The sequence below is a fragment of the Microtus ochrogaster genome, linkage group LG3, assembly GCF_000317375.1.
Source record: "Microtus ochrogaster isolate Prairie Vole_2 linkage group LG3, MicOch1.0, whole genome shotgun sequence".
NCBI lineage: Eukaryota > Metazoa > Chordata > Mammalia > Rodentia > Cricetidae > Microtus > Microtus ochrogaster.
In genome coordinates, this window is record NC_022029.1 from 20,220,498 (window position 1) to 20,230,822 (window position 10,325).

General features: G+C 37.4%; 1 pseudogene; it reads left to right on the forward strand.

The window, feature by feature from the left end:
* The first annotated feature begins 5,905 nt into the window (after nucleotides 1-5,905).
* LOC101984973 lies at nucleotides 5,906-6,807 on the forward strand (annotated as a pseudogene).
* Nucleotides 6,808-10,325: the final 3,518 nt, after the last annotated feature.

Here is a 10,325-nt window from a genome sequence, read left to right on the forward strand (position 1 = left end):
CAGATATGGCCTGGGGAGAAGAGCTCTCACATGGGAAACCCAGAGCTCAGCTGTTCCTACTGCACTGTTTTTTTGGAATTAGAAAAGTTTACTTTCCCATTTGATGGTTGCACTTTCTAACAACTTCAAGGTCAGAACTTCCCTTTTTCCAGATGACATGAAAATTATGAATCTAGAGAGAGATGAGCTGATGACATTTCTTCCTTATAACTGCTTCTTAGAGCCTCATTCTATGTGAGTGTTTATCAAAGGCCCGGCCAGGTGAGTGTTTTTCTATTCATTCAGAGTAGGTGGTGAAATGACTTAGGTGGTTTATAATAAAATGATTAGAGAATTCTCTATTTGAATTTTACTTTTGAGCCACACTGTGTCATAAGCAAGCACAACTGATGCTTGTTGACATAAAAACACGAGTGTAATGATTTATAAAACAATATATTCATATACTACTATCTCTGAATATAATGTATGTGATGGTAGAAGGGGAATATTGGGAAGAGCACAGGGCCAAGCAGAAGTGGTAGTTGTTTTAGGTTCTCCATTCCTGTAAGAAAACACCTGAAATGACTTAGAGGGTGAAAAACAGAGAGCACCCATTAACTGGTTTGCTTGGGTACATTTATAATATTGATACATTTGAATTGTGTTTTATATTTTCTCATTTTACAAATTTTCTCATATTAACTGACTATATACATTCTTATGAAACTTAAGCTAGGAATGTAGAAGAAATATTGACTAATTTAGTGTTTATCAGTAATTTTTTATTCTGTTAAGTTTGCATAATCTTATGAATGCTTAGGAATGTTTTAAGTCCTGACCTAGAGTAAAACATAAGATGTTCTTAACATTGTATAAAAAATTTTAAAATTTTAATGTAGATTTATTTACTGTGCTGCAATGATTCCAATAAAGTATATAATTTTCTAGGTATTTCAAAAGAATCTAGAAATCTTACCTTATTCATTTATTAAATCTTTATAAAGTTATTCTTACAAAAATGTAAAATAAGAAATTTCAGTAAGAGTCTTGAGTGTTTTAATTAAAATACATTCATTTTTACTATTTCAAGTTTTCTAAATTGAACTTTGTTCATTGATATTGATATAATATTGAGCAAGTTTTAATTCGCAGTGAGAAAAGTATTTGCAATTCTCGAATAATATAAAATAATTAGAGCAAAAATGCCAATGTCTCCTCTAAAAGGATGTGTTACAAAACAGACATTCACAAAAGTGCCAAGTTAACTAAGTTTAGCTGCTGAAATCAGACGTCCATTTTATCTTGCTTGAATATCACTTACTAATGTTTATAGCAGACTAAATGGAAGTGAACGCAAGTGCGGTGGCACCCGCCTGTTATCACAGCACTTTGAAGGCTAAGGCAGGAGCATTGTGAGTTTGAAAGTCAATTTGGACTACAGAGCAAGACCCTCACTCTCACACACAGAAAATACAACAGAATTAAAGTAGAAAATAGACAATGTAGAATTATGAAATCATTGTCAATAAAATGAAACAAAATGAAGCCAAAAACTATCATCAAGTTTATGGGCACAGAGTAGCAACAACACAAAAATAAATTGTTAGAAATATGAATTAACATTTGCAAACATTATGGAACCTTGATTTGCTTTGAGAAATTTGCTTTAAAAGTCTGCATGGGTTGGACTAGGCAGGGCTCACAACTCTGATCAAGCCACCCAGAAAACAGAGGGTGAAGCACTCTCCATTTTCCTTAAAGTTCATTTTATTTCAGGAACATATTTGATATAACTCACAGGTTTTCACTCTAGAGCTGTACAGGTGTTGATGTTAGTACTCTTGTGCGCACTATGCTATTGCTCTCTTCTTAGTCTCAGTAGTCCAATAATGTCACACACACACGCACACACACACACACACACACACACACACACAGACACACAGACACACACGCACACACACACAGACACACACACACAGACACACACACACACACACACACATTCCCTGTGAACATTTTTCTATCTTTCCCAGACTTATGTCATGGGAGTTGTGATCAATCTCTGGGTCTGACTGCTTCCCCACAGGCTCTGCAGTGACACTGCTGCTGCTGCTTCCTTGCAGGGGACCTGGCTGGTCTGTGTGAGGTTGTTATAATCTACGTATGCCCTTATGCTTCCAGTTTTACCTGTGCTAAATTTATTTCCAAAGAATAACTTATGCATTTAAATTATTTAAGAGTATCAGTAATAGCTAAGAATTAATACCTTATTAATAAGTAGTCACTATTTGTTCCTGCTGGCAATATGTATTTCATAGAGATCTCCTCCTAGAACCAGTTTGGCTGGCTAAGGTCTTCATCTTTCTGAGATCCCTAAGACTTATTAATGTTGAGGACAGTGGGCAGTGCATCAGCCAAAACCATGTATCTTGTTACCTGAAGTCACAATCACTCCATGTTCTCTCTGAGCAGGCACACTGATTTTGTCCATTACTCACTAAATTTGGTAAAACAAAATGAAAGTGATACTTGATCTAATATGTTTGTATGTTCATTATATTATGATCTCCTCAAAGCAAAATAAAAAGACCAGAATAATTCATAAAACAAGACTGTTCTAAAAATCAAATACTGTTATAATTAAGGGGTGTAAAGTGATTTTACATGGAAGAGCATGGAATCATGCAAGAAACAACTCTTGACTTCTTTTGTTGCACGTTTCTTTCAACAGCTGCTTTCAGACCACTTAGTCTTCTGGTCTGGGTTAATTTAACGATGGGGCTTCCCCACTGTTATGAGTATTCATGGGCACACTTTGGGTTTTAGTGCTTACAGCTAAGTATTGCAATTTAAACTATTTGGAGATCCATATGCAGCAATAACCAACAGCCACCTTCAGTGTCTGCTCTGAATGTGCTCCAGTGTTTTCCTATCAGCCTGAGCAGCCCCGGTCTTCACACTCCTGCAGACTTTGAGGTGTGTATACAGTGCGCCCTAGAGGGTCAAGATCTTGGCATTGAAGTACTTTGTAGACTCTCTCTCTGGTGTTTTCTTCTATTCAATAGCTTCCTGTTACATTAGCTTAGGATAATTCTTTTTGTGCTGTTATGGAACTGCCAGAGGCACAAATAAAAATGTCTAATAAATACTTGGAATTTAAACTAAAATAAACATCTTGAATTGGTGTGCACACCAGTAACTCTAGCATTCAGGTGGCAGAAGCAGAAGGAACATAAAATTGAGAACATCCTCGGGTTCATAGCAAGGTCAAGGCCAGTATCAGTTGTAGACTGATGTCCTTTCTTAAAAGCAAGAACCAACAAACAAAACCTCAGAGCTCAAGGATATGTGTGTCTTAGTTTGAGAGAGCTTTTCTAGAAAGTGCAGAATACTTACAGTGGTCTCAGAATTGCAAAAAAAGCTCCTATAAAACAAATGCCCTTTCTCAGTGAATATATACATTAACACCTCAGTTTGTAGCCATGGTAGCTATGGACTTTTCTGGTCCAGTTTCAGCTCCAGTGAACCCAATAGAAAGGTGACACTTGATCAACATGAAGATATGCCATTTTTTTTGTAATCATAAACGTTTACAAACAATGGATATGAAGTAGAGAGGCTGAAGTGCACAGTTTGGTATAAGAAAGCATTTTTTGTTTATTTTCTTTTATATTATTCTCTTTTATGTGGCTTCTAATACTGTATTAGTAAGTTGTAGATCTATAGCTAACAGTAAATGGTTATAAGTATATGGTTTGATCACTTGCAATTTTAAAGTTGGCATTGGGCTACCATTCTTACAGTTTGGAGACCAACACTTGAATGAGATTTTATACTGAAACTTTTATTTATTAAGACTTATTTATTTCATTTTATATACATATGTGTTTTGCCTGCATGCATGTTGTCCACCACTTGGTTGCCTGAGTCAGAAGAAGACAATGGATCCCCCGGAAGTAGTTAGAGATGGTCATTTGTAACCATGTCACAACTGGGACATAGAACATAGGCAACATAGAACAACATGGTGCAGCTACTGTAGATGTATGTTGGATGGAGAAACAGATGCTTGGCTCTTACAATTGGGATAAATGTATTCATTTACTAGATTAATCTTTTTACATATTCGTGTAAATATAAATCACATGATATACGGTTTCTTTATGGCTTTATATTCATGGGGAGGTTTTATAGTGAGCTCACCAACTAACTTTTGCATTATTTCTATACATGCCTACATGCATTAATTTGTGTAAGTGGAATAGTAGTGAACTTTAAAATAAAATTGGACACACCTTTTCTTAGAAGATCCTGTGTCAAGGTAATTGTTTTCTATTTCTCTATCACCAAGCCACTTTTAAAGTGCTGAATCATATTAATTTGATAAAATAATGACACTGGTAACAGGGCCAAATAACTAACATAAATACCAAAGGTAAGACTGTTGATTGAAATTATAGAAACTGCCAGTGTGTTGATGATGTGTGATAACGCTGAGGCCCTTGATTTCCACTGCATGGGAAGGAAACTCTTTTAAAACAGAAATTCCATAACAGCATCAATATATGGTCATCTGTGACAAGTTCATGTTTGTCACAATGCGTTGCACATAGTGTTTGATAGGTGTGGCATGTCCTCTCTTGTTGGGGGTCCTAGTTCCGCATCTGCAAATGCGAGCATGCAGCCTGTAGTGTCTACAGATACCAAGAAAGCAAACTGGGACCATGGCCAGGATGGGGGTGGTGGGAGGGAAGAATGGAGAGGGGCAAATAATAGAAGGGTAAGAGCTGATCAGGGAGAGAGGGAAACGGGCTCCTTCGAGAGGAGGAGGAGACAAATCCAGAAAAAGATGGGAGTAAGGTAAAGGGAATAGCAGAATACAATTGATCTGATAAGGGGGAATGGAAAAGCAGGTGGGGAGGCTCTAAGGAGAAGGGGAAGGAGGATAAATACGGAAGGAGGATGAAGGTAGTAAAATAACAATATGAGTGGCTGAAGGAGCTACAGGGAATCTCATCTCACTGTTAACCATTTATCTCTTCCCCAGCCCTCTCAAAAAAAAAAAAAGAAAAGAAAAGAAAAAAAGAAAAATAATGTTTTTCTCGACAGCTGGGAGTTAGAACCTGAAGTCAAGTTTACAAAATATTTAAATGAGATTGGAAGTAAACAGAGAGACATGTAGGACCATTTATGAGCACAATGGTTATACAATTCACAGAGCATGGAAAGGGCACTAATGGTCTCCAGTTGTATCTATGTCTTTAATTCCAGACCTAAGGTGTGTAAGATTTCATAAAAAAGAAATATAAAACCAGGTGAATTGAGATAGACATTTTAATGATTAAAATAGCAGGGTTATCATGCATTTATTACTGTGATTCCATTAGAATTATGAGTCTAAACCTAGGCAGTTGCAAAATAGAGCTTATTAAAGTTATGCATTGCGAGACTAATTCACCTGATTTTTTGGATTTCTTATTTGATTATATCCCAGATCAGAATAATTTTTGTTTAGTTCTACAGGTGGAATTTATACTGAGTTCATCACTATTGTTTATGTTTCAAGTATAAAATAAGGCAATATAAATCAGTAGGATTAGATTTCTAAGACATGAGGTCCAGATGCTATACAGGAACACAAAGTATGCATTCTGTATAGGATGTGGCTGGCAGTGCATTTATTACGCATAATATGCTATATATACAGAAACCACATGGAGGTTATATAGAAATATATACCATATACAGTATGGAATAATAAAAATAAAGTGACAGATAAATCAAGAATAGGTAGGTAAAATAGAATGTTGATATAGACATATTGACCAGTGTATCACAAGTTTGATGTATACTCTATAATTTTTCTAGGTATAAGAAATATACTTCCACTATGCTTTTTGGATGATTACACTTTCTACTTATGTCCTCGTTAAACGGTGTCCTTTATTTCCAAGCTGGACTTGGGGTCCTCGCCAATATGTTTCTCTCTTTCTTTTCTACATTTTCATAATCCTATGTCACAGATCTAAGCCCATGGACCTGATCTCTTGTCAACTGACCTTCATCCACATAGTGCTGCTCCTCACTGGAGAAGTTGTTTGGGTTACAGACATATTTGAGTCACTGAACATTGAGAATGACGTCAAGTGCAAGACAGCGTTTTACATAAGCAGGGTGATGAGAAGCCTCTCCATCTGCATCACCTGCCTCCTGAGTGTGTTCCAGGCTGTCACTATCAGTCCCAGTACCTCGTTCTTGGCAAACTTTAAACTTAAGCTAAAAAAGTACACAATCTATGCTTTCTTCTATATTTGGTCTCTAAATTTGTCATTCAATAGCAACCTGATCATCTATGTAGGTGGTTTTACCAATGCAAGTGAGACCAATCAGATGAAGGTCACTAAATCCTGCTCACTCTTCCCCACGAACTACATCATCAGGGCACTGATTTTAACAGTGACAACTTCTATGGATGTATTTCTTGTAGGAGTTATGCTGACCACAAGTGCATACATGGTGATAATCTTGTTCAGACATCAGAGACAATGCAGGCATCTTCACAGCCTCAGCCACCCAAGATCATCCCCTGAGAAAAAGGCCACCCAGACCATCTTGCTGCTGGTGACTTTCTTTGTGGTCATGTACTGGGTGGACTTCATCATCTCATCCACTGCAGTCCTGATATGGATGTACAACCCAGTCTTCCTGAATGTTCAGAAGTTTGTGGTGGATGTCTATCCCACAATTACTCCTTTGGTACAAATCAGTTCTGATAACAGAATAATCAATATACTAAAAAACTTTCGGTCAAAATACCACTAGATTTTTTAAAAAGGGTATTTTTCTTCTTTAATAAATGTATTTATTTTAATTCATATGAATGTGTTTTGTGCCACCTTGTGTGCATGTGTGAATTCATGATTCCCAGGATGGTCAGAAGATGTCATTGAATTCCCTGTACCTGGAGGTGCAGATGGGTACAGGGAATGATGCTGGTGCAGCACCATTTTTTTTCCAAAAAACAGACTTTTCTCTAACTGTTTAATAGTCTAACTGTTTAATAGCAAATCAAGATTCTTCATATATTTAAATACAATTTTGTGGTTTAACACATTTTTGTGACAGTTGTGCTACTAAGTGATATTGAGTCTTTTAAGTTCATTGTACACCATAAGCTAAAATTTCCACAGAAATTTTCTTATCCTCTTCTCTTTACTTTCTATTATAAATGCACCCTTGATGCTGAGGCTACTCAAATGAATCTGCTTGCTGATATTTACTTCTCTCTCTCTCTCTTTTTTTTTTTTGGTTTTTCAAGACAGGATTTCTCTGTAGCTTTGGAACTTGTCCTGAAAGTAGCTCTTGTAGACCAGGCAGTCCTTGAACTCACAGAGATCCACCTGCCTCTGCCCTCCAAGTGCTGGGATTAAAGGCATGTGTCACTATTGCCTGGTGCTAATACTGACTTTTTAAGTTTTTCTTTTGACAATATTTTAATCTACTCTCAGTCATCAATAATTGTTTAAATATCTGATTGTAGTTTTAATTCTGCTTCCTCATTATAGTTTCTCTGAATCTATAAAAATAATGTGGGTTTCAATTCCATTTTTCCCTATAGTTACTTAAACACTCTTACATGAAGTTTTCATGTACCTATGTATTCCCACTTCATTCCATCTATGCTTCCTGAAATATTGTTGGCAGATAGAAATAGTTTATACCTACATATTTGCTACACAATGCATCTGTGTATTCATGTGTGTGTGTAGGCACAGATTAAGGATGTAGTGAATATGGACATAGAGGCCATTGTTGTTGGCTGTTGTTCTTCATATGTCATTCTCCTTTTGTTTTGAGAGGGCATCTCTCACTGTGACAAGGGGCTTACCCGATAGGCCAAGATGGTAGCCCCAGGCATTGTTTGGTCTCTGCCACTACAAGTCTGGGATTAAAGTGTTCACCACCATGCTCCAGCTTTTTCAAACATTATTCTCTGTTGTTGAAAAGAGGTTTGTTTCATACACTATATTGTGATTAGGTTTCCCTTCCTTCTACACCTCTGAGTTCTTTTCCACATCCCCTCCAATAACAACCCTAATATAAAACAAAAGCAAGTAGATCAGAAGAGAAAAAAAAAGAGCCAAAGAAAAAGCACAAGAAACACATTTATACATAGAAACACACGTTTGCACACACAGGAATCTTATAAAAACAAAAGTCACAATATAGATGTAAAGGATCTGCAAATATTCTATTGAGATTATTTTGTGCTGATTTTCTACTTCAGGGCAAGGATTCTAGCCTTAAGAGTGGTTTATTTCCCTAGTGAGGCTCCTTTGAAGGAAACTAATGTTTCATTTGCATGGAGCTATCAAATGGAGATAACTTCCAGGTTAGGATTGTGATCCTGTGTCAGCTACTCTCAGCTCTAAGACACCATGTAGTGCAGACCTGTGCAGTGCCTGTGCATGCTGCCACAGTCTCTGAATTTATATGTGTGTTGGTGTGCTATGTTTAGAAGGTGTGGGAGCCCATGTATGACTCAGTTTTCATTTGAAGTCAATTCTGACTTATAATGTCATTTGAATTCAAACTTGCCTGCTTTGCTTGCTCCAGCATCCTTGAGGGCTATGAGAAAGTTCTGATTAAGCACATGAGAAAGAGCATTTTACCCATTAGAAGAGGACACACTATCTAGAAGAAAGAATATCACTGATGTATAACCTTAGGAACATCAAGATAGAATTTGAAACTGCTTATAACAGGACAGGAATGGTCTTGTGGTTAGATACTGACTGTCTGTGCTGTGCTTTGTTCTGTTTTGTATATACGCAGGCTCTGAAATAAACTTGTGGCTGTGCAGAGTAAGCTGGCAGTCCCCCAAATCTATCCTGTGTTTTCTGTCTCAATGTCTTCCAATCTGACAGTTTCTTAATCTTTGCACCCCTTCCCTGAATGTCAAAACTGGTTTTGTTGGAGTAGCCTCTGATAAGAAGACCTTGTTTTCTTGGTGTCCTCATCCCTTGGGTTCTTATTCTCTTTCCACCTCCTCTTCAACAGAGCTCCCTGAATCCTGAGGATAAAGATTTGAGGAAGATATCACATGTAGTACTGAGTGTTTTAGGTCTCACTCTGCATATTGACTGGATGTGATCCTCCATATTTGTTCCCATGTGCTCCCAGAGGAAGCTTCTCTGATGATGGCTGAAAAAAGCACTAATCTATGAGTATAGCAGAATGCCATTAGGAGTCATTTTATTGCTATGTTATTATAGCAGAATGTAGAAATTCTGCTGTATTTGGTTTTCCCCCACGCTTCTGGCCTACCCGATCTCTGTTTTTTATCCACCCAAGCAGTGTCAAGAATGGATTTCATCTCATGGAGTCCATGCTTTAAATCAAAGCAGATATTAGTTGGTTATATATACAAGCTTAGTGCCACTATTGCAGAGGATATGTTGAAGGCAGGCAAGGCACTGTAGCTTGAAGGGTTTGTAGCTGGGTTGGTGTGCAGAGCACCCTCCAGGATGATGAACACTAAACCATAGGGGTGTAGGTTCTAGATAGGTACCAGCTCAAATTTTCAGTGTTCAATGATTTGTGCAGGGTATTGTCTTCAGCAATAAGGCCTTACCATCAATTTGTGGAGAGGAACCAATAAATATCCTTGGTGATATCCTGGGTTTTGGGGGGTTTCCATGGGGCCCATTTGCTGTGGGACAATGGTTTTACTCTGTAAAGATTTGTTTCTTGTACTTTTTAAATAAAATGCTGATTGGCCGGTAGTCAGGCAGGAACTAAAGGCAGAGCGAGCAGGCAGGAAGTAGAAGCGGGGCCAGAAGAACAAGAAAATTCTGGGAAGAGAAAAGAGGCAGTGTGCAGTCATCACTCAGACACAGGAATCCAGACACAAAAGAGACAAGATATTATTGTCTTGCTGAAAAAGGTACCAAGCCACGTGGCTAACAAGGACAAGAATTATAGGCTACTATAAGTTATAAGAGTTAATAAGAAGTCTGAGCTACTAGGCCAATCAATTTATAATTAACGTAGAGCTCTGTGTGTTTCTTTGGAATTAAATGGCAGTAGAATGGGGTGGGTCAGAAATCTCTTTTAACACCCATTTGTTCAACAACTCAGTTAAATATAACACATTCCTCGAACTAGAATCTACATTTGGCCAATAGTGATGTTCACTTGTGGCTCTGTCTCCACTGTTATTTGGTTATTTAATATAGTTCATGTTCAGAAACATATGTAAGTTTTTACTATATTACATTCCCATACAACCCCTCAAGGGTTCCTTTGTTTTAGTTGTCTTCCTCCACATTCCCTTCCTT